Source organism: Lepisma saccharinum, chromosome 1 (genome assembly GCF_977018435.1).
Source record: "Lepisma saccharinum chromosome 1, izLepSacc3.1, whole genome shotgun sequence".
Lineage (NCBI taxonomy): Eukaryota > Metazoa > Arthropoda > Insecta > Zygentoma > Lepismatidae > Lepisma > Lepisma saccharinum.
The window spans coordinates 148,598,880-148,612,742 of record NC_139229.1 but is presented as its reverse complement, the minus strand read 5'-3'; the positions used below and the strand labels follow the sequence as shown (position 1 = coordinate 148,612,742).

General features: G+C 38.0%; 1 protein-coding gene across 1 annotated transcript in view; it reads right to left on the bottom strand.

Moving 5' to 3' along the window:
• Sema1a (semaphorin 1a) overlaps positions 1-10,182 on the bottom strand; it is a 778,340-nt gene extending 768,158 nt beyond the window's left edge. The window contains exon 1 of the mRNA XM_083140358.1: positions 9,868-10,182. The gene's annotated coding sequence lies outside the window, so the exon portion shown is untranslated. The remainder of the gene's footprint in view (positions 1-9,867) is intronic.
• Between the last annotated feature and the right edge of the window lie 3,681 nt (positions 10,183-13,863).

Sequence of the window (13,863 nt, the reverse complement as noted above, 5' to 3'; positions counted from 1 at the left end):
GGCTATTTGGGACTGGACCTGCAGTCTAATTTGGAATCCGAACAACTAATGCCTCCCCGGTGTTTAAGCCGGGACCCCTCGATTACAAGGCGACGACGTTACCAATACATCATCAGCATCGGAGAGGCCCGCTCTGCCACCTAGCCGGTACTCTATAATCTATACTCGAACAAGACCGCGCATAACGGTAGAGAAGGGGAGAAAGCGAGTGGGCGGAGCGCAGCAGCGTGGTGGTAGATGCAGTCGCTTTTCCCCATATTTGCAACTCTTGGAAAGTGTCTGGTCTCGAGTTGTAAATACCTGTCTCGTTCTCTCTCTCTCTCTCTCTCTCTCTCTCTCTCTCTCTCTCTCTCTCTCGTCTCCAAAAAGAGAGAAGAAACAATAGTACAGCTTTCACACCGCACAGAAGGAAAACATCTTCACTCGAAAACACTTAACTTTTTTGTTTGATGCCTCGTTTCAACGCTACGAGCCCTCGAAAAAGATTAATTTATCCTGAATATACATATATACGCAACTACGCAGCACAAGTCACTCACAAATTGATTAATTTTGCAATTACAATTAATTAATAAAATATATGAACTATCTATAAACAGAACAACACATTTCATTACATTGACATGGGAAGAGAAGCATTAATTATATATGAACACAGTTGCAAACACCTATTAATATTATACAGTTTTGGAAATAATTGGAAACGGTAATTGACAGTGTAATTAGTAGAAAATTTCTGATTTTTTGTGTGTGCTCTTGTTGTTACTTAGCGTAGCTTTTCTGCCCGTTTTGGCTAATCGTGAAGATGAGGGTGAGTGATGATAACGATGGTGTACTCAAAAAGAACACCCATGATGAGGCCGGAATTCATACCCTGGACTCCAGGCTTCGTAGCAGGCTGTGCTCTCCTCTTCTCCGGCAAAATTCTGATGTTACAAACAGAAATGTATAAAAAATCAAGGGGTATATTATGTGTTGGAAAACAAATACAATCTGTGTACGTCATACAATAATCTTTGTGAAAATTGTGAGGAAGTAAAAAAGCACTTTTGCAAATTCTGAGCGTAAAATACTAGGATGTCCAGTTCGCTAATGAAGTTTCGAAACGCATCGAAGCTACACTTTAGTTCGAAACTGTAGAGAAGCATGGGTAGGAAAAACACTCGTTATTGACACATATTCACTAAAATAAAATTGGAAGCAAACTAAAGAAACTCTGCAGCTCTGGCCCGTTCCAACAAATTTGCATAAGAAACGTACCTTATTAGAAGATTATTTATCTCCTTAAGAAATTTCGCCGTATAACTTCGGACTTTACTTGCAAAATTTTGCCTCAAGTTGAAAAATTAATGTAGAACATGGCGTATGATGATATACCTTTTACAAAATAATGTCAGTACATATTGATTATTTTGTTTTAAAAAGTAAGGGGCAGGTAATTCCTGTGGGCATATGGTTCCTTCTGGCCCCACACTAGTGTCACCAATCCAAGACATCAGATTTGTTAGTGTATTAAACGCTTCCTATTGATGGTCAGATAGGATACATTGCTGATAAATTCCCAACCGCCATGTGTCTTCCGTGATGACTCACTGATGAAGGAAGGAAAGGGTGCGACTTCCTGCTACCTAGGATTCAATGCGATATGACGTGTTAAGAAGAAGAAAAGTCAACACGCACCTGAGTAAGAAAGGAAAGGTGAGAAAACTGGCACCTACGAAAAGTTACTATAGGCCTAACGCCCGCGACACTCACGCTTGACTGTTGTATGTTGGTGTGGATTTAACGATTGAACAGTAAATGAATGGCAACTTCTTTTGTTAGGTTACGACGTGTGAGCGAAAAATCTAAAATGTGACCTCACAGACATAAATTTACCGAGAAAAGAGAATGCAGGTGCAATGTACCAGGTGCATTGCCAGCCATCGTGGCAAAGCGGTTAGCGTAGTGGGCATCGCAGCCAGGATTTCTGGTTGCGAATTCATCGCGAATAACGACGAAAAGAAACATGGAAGCGGTGTGTAGCATACCAGACATAGATGGGAAAAAGTCATGGAGAAGAAATTTATCATCAATTGAATGAACCACATAACTAACTGTTGGACACATTAGCACATTTACATATTACTGCAACAGGTTCTATATTGTTTGTTTCTCCGGGGTGCACACTGCAAGACTCCATTTCCATTTTACTTTAAAAAGGAATAATATAAGTTGTAAAAAGTTGCAAAATAAAAATATTCAACTCATTAAATGATGACAACGATAATATACTCGTATTTAAGATCAAGAACCTTTCTGGTGATTAATCCCGACATTCGTCCTTAAGTACGCCACTGATTACACAACATTCAAGAAAAAACCTGCTTCTATTTTGGATATTTTACGCTGCTTTTCTGTATATTGGGTTAATAGCGACGAAGAGGATGAATGATGAAATGGTGATTGGACAAACACAGTGCTTGATCATCGAACCTGGGACCTCTTACAACGTGTACTCGGACCACTCCACCACGGTAAAATTCGAACATGCAACAAGATTGTATGATGGGGTCAACTCCCCGCTATCGTCATGAAAAGATAGCAAACCATCGACTACTAATAAATGTAAGTCATAAAACCCCCCTTTGTGAAAATCCTAGGCTGTTACTGCCTATGGGTGTGATAACATTCATCTTTCCATGAGAACTACCTGCAGACCATGGAAAAATTAGATCAGAGTAGCGTTTGATATTCGAATAATTTTTTTAAAAAAATCCCTTTGAAAAACAATTACTTTTGCACGGAGCGTTTCCTCTAGGAGTGGTACCGAGACCGAGATGAGTTTGCGTAAATCGAGACGAGAACGAGACAAGCCTTTGCAAGATCGAGACGAGGCCTCCTTCGAGATTTTTGCATATTCAGGGTGGATGAGGGGGGGCCTTCTGGCTGCTAATTTTTAACACTTGGGGGACCAGTGGCGGCGATTAGGTTCCAAAACCGGTTGGGCAAGATGCAAAACTGGGGGGAGGGGGGGCAAAGAGAATATATTTCCTTTTTTAGATAAGGTTTAGCATAGTGCGGGGGCAAAAGTGGCGCCGCCACTGTGGGGACTATATAATTTTTTCTGGGGCTTGCAGCGTCACAACGAGGCCTTAAAAAATATTACTAACAATAGTTAGTTTCCCTAAACGACCTCTATGAGCTGTGGAAGTTTGTACCATACATTTCGAGACTCCACACAAGACCGAGACGGATGTTAATAAATCGAAACGAGATGGAGAAAGAGAAGACAAAATTGAGACCGCGAACCGTAGTTTCATCTTGCCTTGAGACCATCGCTATTTTCCTCAAATTACTCATTTAAAAAATAAAACAACAATTCCACATCAACAAAATACATGTTCCAATCATAAAGGAAGTTTTCAATTAAAAACTGAAAAATTAAGTTAGGGGTAAGGGCTTCTTTATTGTTTTTTTCCGAACTTGATCGCACTGACACAACCGACTCAGGATGATGCGAAAGAAATGCAGATACTTTACACAGACAGACAGACGGACGATATAATTAATACTCTAACGCAACGCCATTAAAAGATTTGGAGATCAATCATTTCGAGCATTCGTAATCAATACAGACGAACTCCCTTATCAAGTTTATTCTTCGTTGTGCTGAGAAACACCTTAACTACACCCACCGCTTGACTTACAGTCAGACACAAAGACGGGACCACACGAGTGCAATGCAACCTGGGAAGGTCGAAGACCTTTCTGTGGATACAATGTATGCAAATTATTTTAATACAACGCCCTATGGCCGTGTTATCCTTTATGGAAGTCTGCTGACAGTGCCAGTGTGTAATGGAAATGTAAGAAATAAACCAAGAGTTCGGCTACTATGAAATAAAGGAAACTGGTCCCTGGAGATGACAAAAAACAAAGTTTATTTTATTGTGAATAATGAACCTTGATTTGTTTACTAGTAAACATTTTTGTTTGAATACCTTTCCAACAAAATGCACCACGACGCGAACTTTCGCCCTCCATACCGTTCTCTTGTACTACATTTGTTAGAGCAGTTGCCCCCCTTGTCCCCCTTGAGTAGCGCCAAAAGCTTATTTCTGATTATATAGGCGTGGCTATTTGTTTGAAAAAGAGTTGGATTTGTGTAGACAAGAATTACTTGCATTTATTGCTGCATAAACATAATAAGTATGTTGCGAAATCATGTATCAATTTAAACCATTACCGTACTGTTTTTTTATTTCATTATGTAGCAGTGGTGGCGATTGGGTTCGAAAACTGGGGGGAAAGGTGCCAAAACGGGGGGAGGGGGCAAGGACACTTTGTTTTCCCTTGGTAGATACGATTTAGCATAGTGCGAGGGCAAAAGTGCCAAAAAGTGTGGGGGGCAACTGCTCCCCCTTATCTCCGCCACTGTTATGCAGATATATAAATATATACAGGGTGTCTCATCTAACATTGCGACCTGAAATATTTCGTGAACAACAACAAATATTGAAAAACTGCTTTCGAAGATATATAGGTATGAGAGGGGCTCATGAAATTAGTGGACACAATACGTTCAACTACGTAAGGAAGTACGATTTTCAACACAAACTTACTTTTTTTTTATGGAAACCCCATTTTATTTTCAGCTCATTTAAAAGTACGGAAAAAATCATTAAGAATGGCGTTTATTACATTGTAATACGTCAAGTAGTTCTCAAGTAAATGTAACCTGAAGTTGACGCTTGAAACAAACATTCTCACAAGTTGATTCGTGTGTCGTAACATGCATATCCCCCTTTTGACGCCATTCGTGTATCGTAACAAACATGTTACTCTTCTGCATACTATGCGTTGTGCTTAGGAAAGTGGTTACGTTCCCAACAACTGCGGGTTGTATATAAGTAAACTCTGACAAATTATCTAAAAGGTTCTGATACATCTTTCTGAGTTATCAAATAAGGGTTAATTAAAAAGTATAAATTTTAAACATTACGCCATCAGTTACATACATAAATGTTAGTACATTGACATCTTTCTAATTTTTAGTACATTGGAACAATCAACTCTTCTCGTTTGGTCATGACAAATCTTTAAGTTTTCAACTTTGAAACTTTGCAGCTTATACATTTTTCCTTCAAATTGATTTATCAAATTTATCAAATAAAGAAAGGGCATAACAAAATACACTGATTAACCAGACGTTTGTGATAGTGTACGTACGTCAGAACTGTTGCTGAGAAAATAGTATTTTCAGACTCTGAAGAGGTCGGGATGATACTTATCTATGGCGAGTGTAGGAAAAATACAGCACATGCGTGCAGGCTGTATGCGCGACGACATTTGCGCTCGGCTCTGCCGACCGTCATAGTAAGGGATGCGCCTTCACGCTCAACTTCAGGTTACATTTACTTGAGAACTACTTGACGTATTAAAATGTAACAAACGCCATTTTTAATGATTTTTTCCGTACTTTCAAATGAGCTGAAAATAAAATGGGGTTTCCATTAAAAAAAAGTAAGTTTGTGTTGAAAATCGTACTTCCTTACGTAGTTGAACGTATTGTGTCCACTAATTTCATGAGCCCCTCTCATACCTATATATCTTCGAAAGCAGTTTTTCAATATTTGTTGTTGTTCACGAAATATTTCAGGTCGCAATGTTACATGAGACCAGTGGCGTGCCCAAGGGGGGGGGGGTCATAACCCCCCACCTTTGGCCCAGAATTCCTAAAAAAAAAAGAACATCAAAGGCAGGAAAAGATGGTAAAATGAGGACTGACTACTAAGAAAAGTACACGTAACCCCTCCCTTTCGAAAATCCTGGGCACGCCACTGCATGAGACACCCTGTATATCCACAATAAACGTGTTCTATAATTTTTCCTCGTTAAAACCGTAAATATATAACATGGATTCTTATTGAGGTCTTAGCCTATCTGACCATAAAGTAGACTTAAGCTTTTATAAGGGCAGTGACTGAGCACTACAAAGCAGTGGCGTGCCCAAGGGGGGGGGGGTAGGATTCATAACCCCCGTCCCCGCCAAGTATTCCTAAAAAGAACTTCTAAGGTAGGAAAAGATGGCAAAATGAGAACTGGCTACTAAAAAAATGTATACGTAATCATAGGCGTAGCTACGGGGTGTGCCGGGTGTGCCTAGGCACACCCTTATGGGCTGCTTTATCAAAGAGAATTAAAGACAGATATTTCAATAAGAGAGAAAATAAGCGGCAGTTTATAAGAAGTTGAAAATGTCATTACTTGGTACAAACGTGTGCATTATCGCTGATGAAATGAGTGTCTATAGATTTTCGATTTTTTTATGTTATTGGAGAAAGAAGATATTTACTGCATTCTATTCTGTATGCGCCTTTATTCTATACCTGTCACAAGCTGCACGTGTGAGAGAGCTTTTTCCAAACTTACTCAAGTTAAAACTAAATTAAGAGCAACTCAGAAGCAGGATAGATTGGAAGCCCTGCTCTTGCTATTTGTGGAACAGGAAAAAGCTTAGTCTATTGATGTAAATGAAGTTATTGATGAGTTTAAGAAACATTGTACCTTTTGACAGACGTCTCTTGTTATAGATGACGTGTATTTTGATGTATTTTTTTGTAACATTTATGAACATTTTTTTTGTGTGTGTAAGTTCTATGCAATTTGATTTTTATCTACTATATACGTATATTCAGAAATTTTCAACACTGTCATTTAGTGAATTTATATTCCTTTACAGACATCAGTGCAGTTAAAGAGCCAAGTGATTGTGTTGCAAAATATGCTATTAAAAAGGTACTACAAGACCTCATTTTTTCCTTTGTGCACACCCAAATATAAAGTTCTAGCTACGCCTATGTACGTAATCCCCCTTTAGAAAAACCTAGACGCCACTGGCACTAGAGTTGCATATACCTACACAGGATAAGTGTTGTGCTCTGTACCCGTGTAAGCTGTGCATTCTCATTTTCTACCGCACATTTAGTCGCCCAAGGTGCGAGGATGTGTATCACACACACGCAAAAATAAATTATCGGTACAATACAAAGTACTTTTAGGTATTTTATAAAATATTTTTCTTTTGGTATTGTACCGATAATTTATACTACGTGAGTAAGTCGCACCTGCATCAACATGATTTGATTTGTTGTTTTAAGTCCACTTTATGCACAGTAAGGGTAATTGGGACTGGACCTACAGTTTTTAAAGTGGGATCCAAACCACTTGTGCCTCCACCGGGTATCGAACCCGGGACCCCTTGATTACAAGGCGACGACGCTACCATTGCGCCATCAGGGAGGCCCTGCATCAACATGAAGACGCAAAAATAATAATAAGTCGTTAAGGCATCTGCCTCGATGCGGTACGATTTCTTCCATGAGTGATCTCAGGTACGGATTTTTTCAGCCCTCTTGACATTGAACAAATACTGACAGATGCACTTTTAAACATGTATGTATATAATCACACAGGCACAGGGAAAGCAGGGATTAGGTTATTAGGAGTCAGACTCCACTTCCTTGCAGACTTCATTTTCCTCAAGAAAATGTTACAAGGTCACTTCTCATCTACTTAGAGAGGTAGAAAAGCAATTTAAATTGCCAAGGTACAAATATAAATTTTAGGTGCATTTATTATTGTTATTATTGTTACTGAGCAATTTTGTCAGTATTTTTTGTTATAAAATAAAAATTCTCACAAAAATAAAAGGAAATTTCTTGATACCAGCATTTGAAGAATGTAAATTGAAAATTACAAAGGTTCCTCAACGCTGCCTCAAATAGCAACATTTCTTAATAAAATTATGTTCAATGCCAAACCAGAGAAAGTGCATGAAAAAATGTGATGTAAACCATCGCTGTAACACATTTTTTAAAGCTTTTCTTGTAGTTTTGTCCTGATTGTAGCCAAGGGTGTGCCCAGGGAGTGTAGTTGAATGTCGTAAACCACTTCCCCTTTGGTCTAGCTTCCTCCAGTCCCTCAAAAAGACGAACGTTAGGTTTGTGGAAATATAGTACAATATAACACCAATTACTAAAACAGGAACCCACAACCCTCCCCGTTTTGTCACCCTGCCCCTTATAAATTCGTGAACATACCACTGATTGCCATTCATACATATTTATACAAATTATAGTATTCATACTATTTACATGGCCTGGGTATTGATGCTTGTGAGTGTCCATTCGTCAATTTCATCATGTCATCACTCATCCCCATCCTCGCAAATTTGCCAAAAGTGGCACAAAAAGCGAAGTAAAATAAAGCAAATCAATCATTCATACTACGTATTTATGGAACTTATATTCAATAACAATAACACTGCGGAAATAAGTAATTATAAAATTAAGGTGCTCTAAATTTTAAACATGTCCTAAATGGCAGTGAATGATAATTTCCACATTTACTTGAAAATGTGAAAATACAACACACCTGGGGAAAAGTGGTGGTAGTAAATTGAAAATTCGGTTCTAAATATAACCCATAAAACATGTTAGCCACATATATTTTGTTTCAAAGATGCTCTGATATTAAATTATTCCCGAGAACATTTGTACACCCAAAAGGAAGTGAGGAGATTTCGGGGTCAGAACCATCTGTTTTAAGTTTTATTCTCCTAAAGAAAGTAGGGAAATATAATTATTATTGCTTCATTTTCCTGTTAATAATTGCACTCATTTCTTTCAGCAGTAGAAGAATTTATATTAGCACCTATATACAATAGGCTACATCATATGAAGCCTGTATAAGGACAATTAAGCATGACAAACTACTGGAATAAGATACTGATTAGTGTAATCAATATTATATTCAATAAAAGGATAAGTAGGTAATGTAAACTTTGAAGGCGAAGAACTTCACCCCACTTTCTCTCACACCTCCTCAACTGAAAATATCTGACAAACTCCCTGATAATAATTGTGAGATTCTATTTATCCTAAAAAGTCATATTGTTTTTCTAGAGTCTGCACCGACATTATCACTCTTCCTAAAATTTCTGTAATATTGACGAAAACTGAACATTTGCAATTCAAAATTCTTTAAAGAGTCCCTTCATTTTGGGTATGCTTTTCAAATTGAGATTCATTTGGCATATTATTCCCCATAGGAGAAGGCTTAGTAAAATCCCTCTGTAAACCCGACAATGTACTCTTAATTAATGCAAAACCTGGTATTAATATTTCGTGTTGAAACTAACCGAATGAAAAAAAAATCTCTCAGCCGTTGTTATAAAATATTTACTCACTATTTATCTTTCTCGAATTTCACGCCACCGCCCGTAAATAAAACAATGTCAAATTCCATATTTTCAAGCCACGCTTTCATTTCTCAAAGTAATTTTCTCCAAAAAGTGCAAATTTTTAACTGTCAACAGACTGAAGTTATACTGTTATTCCTTCATTTAGTAATTGGGTTCCTAACATTTGACACTAGGAAAACTTTAGGCACATATTACACAAAAGTGACCGTGACAGGACTCGAAGCAACAATGTACTTATATCATTTCGCATCCCAGTAAACATGATACAGCGCAAATATGCAGACGTATAAAACATTCAGTCAACAAAATGACAACATAATCGCAACCGGCAAATCGTATAATTTACCACGATTCGCGGTATTTAATGTTCTTTCATGCGGATATTTGAAAACACAATATCCTGTGTTATCCACTGCGATATTATCCCGAATTTTCTTGTTACTAAGCCAGCGCCAGCCACACGTCAATTCTCTCGAGCACAAGTGAGGATATAAAGTTGTTTACATCCCTCAGTATAAAGTTCGCGTGGAACTGGGGAAGAAGTAATGACAATTTTCGACCATATCTGCGAGTTGCATACATAGAAATGTCTAAATCTACAGTCCGGAATGTCTACTTACGGCAAGAATTGTTTGTAGTCTCCCAAATATTCAGGCAGAGGTATTTAGATTCCTTGCTCCAGCCTCCTTGGTTGCAGCATGCAGAGAGAACAGCAGGCCACTGATGGAGGATTTTGAGTTACTCCTTCACAAAAAACGCGCCCATTCTAGGTCTTCGGCATCGCCTATACATTAATGCACTTATAACAATTACTATCATCCTTCTTACATTGAAAAAACCTCAACCCCAACTTCATTTTTAAGGAATAACAATTTAGTTTTGCTCGCCCATACACTCGCACTGTTGGTAATCGATGCTAGAGCTTCACTGCCGGAAATGACGTTTTTGTTGTGTTCGCCGCTATTGCCATCTACCGCCTGTTCCTCTTAACTCTCTTGATTCCGCGCGTCACATTTTCTGCCATCTGTTGTGAGATTCGGTTACCTCTCTCCGCGAGTTCCGAAACTAACAACAATCAAACTTATTGTAGAAAAGTGTTTTATCTCGTTCTTCACGCAAAATCCTGTTAGGAAAGTCGCTTTTTACGGGCCTGATAAACAAAAGCAAGCTTGTTGTGGCCTAGTGAGATGTGCAAATATTGTTAGACAAATTGTGCATCACACAATTTCCATTCATATTTTTTTCTTCTTTAAACAGCTTTTACTTCCTTATTAAGGTTTCTGAGAGCACAGAGCAAGTGGATAGAGAGCAGTGGCGTGCCCAAGGAGGGTTGGTGGGGGATTATAACCCACCTTTTGGCCCAGTATTTCTTTAAAAAGAACGTCAAAGTAGGAAAAGATGGCAAAATGAGGGCTGACTACTGAAAGAAAGTTTACGTAATCCCACCTTTTGAATATTCTCGGCACTCCACTGACAGAGAAATAACGTAATCAAAAACATTTTGGGTTTATCTACTAAAAAGCGAAATTCTTTGAACGGCAGCATCTTGCGTCTGTCAAATTACTTGAGGGGGCGGTAAATGGGGTACAATTCGGATCAAAATATTTAGAAACTGAACCCCCTCCCCCCTCCAAAATGGGGATGGAACTGTGTGCCACTGCTAGCGTAGATATTCCAACAAGTTTCGCACTCTACCTCGAACCCAATTATTGTGGAAGAGAGACTTTCATCATATATATTGCACAGATTACGTGAATCATTTTGCAAAATATTGTATACATAGAGGGAATATTAATCTTTTTTGATGTGGGAAGGTAGAAAACTGTTATCAACCGTGTACAAACAACAGTTATCTGCTGTAGTGAATGTCAAGATAAGATATGTCTGAATAACTTTATAATTGGTTGTACAATACTGAGAATAAGTGCCTACATGTTGAGCCACGTGCTCGGGAATCCAAGAGCAAACAAAGACAATCAATGCACACAAGAAAATGAGTATATCGTTCCAGGTGCGAACTTGTGATCGAAAATTCCCCAAAGAAGCCACGATATGTTGCCACTATCTTCTTACTGAAATAAACAATGCTACGGTCATAGCAGTGCTGAAAGAATGTTCTTGTTTGCCTGAAACGTACCACAAAGTTGTGTTTTGCATCACGTTCGATGAATGATGAAAAAGTTGCCTTACGAATAGTGTCTGTCCTGATCATGATCTAGTTTCTCACCAAACTTCTCTGCAATCTTAGGTGCTAACCAACCAAATATCTAAAATATGGATTGAAAATTGTAGAATTCGAGGTCCAGGTAGCGATTTGGGAGGGATTGGGGACGGATTATATGTTTGAATCAGGGTGCGAAATCTTGGGGGGACGGGGGGATTTCCCTCTCACCAACAATCATGGCATCAAAAATCCTCCCACCAAACATTTCCGGGGGGGAGATTATTTGTTATAACACACAAAAGATAACCAATTACTTTTAATTTGAAATATACTTTACTAAGATCAATATCGAAAACACACACAAATTAGTGTAGTTGTGAGTATTAAATGCTTTCTCTCTCTCAAGAGATAATTAGCAAATCTGCATCAATACGCACAATAAAAGTAAAACAAGAATGTAAGACAATAATAACTTTGAAATCTAATTGATTTATATTAACTTAAAGCACAAATTAAACAAAACCTTAAACATAATAAAACCACTTCAACTATTTCATAATTTATTAACATTTTTAACCGGTTAGTAAAGGAATTAGTTAGCTGCTTTGCAATATCTGATATGTATAAAAGTAACAAATTAAATTCCTTTATGTAATTAATAATAATAATAATAATATATATTTTAAATGAGTAATTTATTTTTACTTTTAATAACATTAGAAATATGCATATGGTATAATTTACACATATGTTTGTGGGGGGAGGGGGTTTGAAGATTAAGAACTTTCTCTCCCCCGCATCAGTTTTCAATGATTTCGCACCCTGGTTTGCATGCTTTTTCTCCATCACTTGCAGGACAATACGGATGGCCGTGAGGACAAGTATTTCCTTTGCATAGAGCTGTTGGAACTTTCGAGCCATATTTTAGTATTTGGGTGAATTGAAAGTTTCAAGAAGTTTTCATTACAATGCCGCTCAGTCAGATTTTTATACAAAGTATAAAACTACTTCTCCACCACCTGTTGACAAGAAATTTAGAGTTTGTGATTTAAATACGTATTTCGAAATATTAATAATGAAAGAAATCGTTAAAGCCAATTTTTCACTCATTTTTTAATAGAGCTGCTACAATTTTTCGCGATGATTGAACACCCAGCTCCTCCTTCCTAACAAAGCAACATGGTACTTATATTCCGTCACTTTTCTGCCTATCAATCTAGCTGTAACGATGAGAATGAATGTAAGATAATCTGTTAAACACGGGACTTGAATCCGGAACTTTCCATAGCGGAATCGTGTCTGTAGCTCCATACTCTTATTCAAAATTGCACATAAAAGATTTTTGCAACTATTGAACCCCCTTCAAAAACCGCAGATACGCTTATGTCTTCAGAGTCCTTCAGTCAGGCACTGCCAATGATGATGATGTTGCTGTTGTCGTTGAGTCCACTTTTATGCACAGATAGGCTAATTGGGACTAGATCTACAGTTTAAAGTGCAATCCGAACCACTATGTGCCGGCACTGCCATTGTTTAGTGCAACCACACACGGAACTACTTGTTTTGTATCGAGACAGACACAAAATTCATGTTCTTCCTGACGCGTGTTCGGAAAAAGCGGAAGAAAACGAAAGGACGAGGCAAAGGGAGGCTAGCTTAAGGCCGTCGACTGTCAACTCAATGAAGGAGAAAGACAATTCTTGAAATACCCTTCCCGCCAACGTTCAGGGACTCAAAAATTCAATTTCACCAGTCAATTTCTGGAGGAAAAAGGAAGAAAAATCACATATTTTCAATTCCAGGCAAACTAAAGATTGAAGGGCTTTGTTCAATCTGCCGTGTAATATGGACCCTCGCAATTCTCCCCCTCCTTTCCTTCGGGAAATATTATTGAGAAATCACACACAATGTTGGGTCCATTTCGCTGGATCACGAGTCAGCCGTTCCTAAAGTCTTTGGAACCACCGGTAATACAAGAAATGGCGCCTAGAAATGTGCTGAATAAACAAACCTAAAATAAGTGGCGAATCGTGGAGATGCATTTTTTTTTTTTAAGATTGTCGCCCGTCAGGTTAATTTGGGGAATTCCACGAAAATTTGTCCTACTCCATGTCAATAACAAAGTGAATTAATATGGACCCCATTATTGTTTTTAATTGCATTAAAGTTTAGATGTTTGTGAATGCATATAATAGTAACAATAAAAGTTACTAGCATCTGCAGCCTATATGCTTCACAGACAAATAAAGTCAAAATTTTGCTACATTTTTAAACCGTAACACACCTTTTGTCAATGCTTTTCATGCATTTTTTTCATGTGCTAGCAGACACTTCAAAGCACTTCATAATTCTATTAAATCAGTTCATTATGAATATTTTAATCCAATCTCATACCTTAAACTTTGTGTGTAAAATGTTACATACGTAACGCTTGAATGCCCCATTTGTAGAC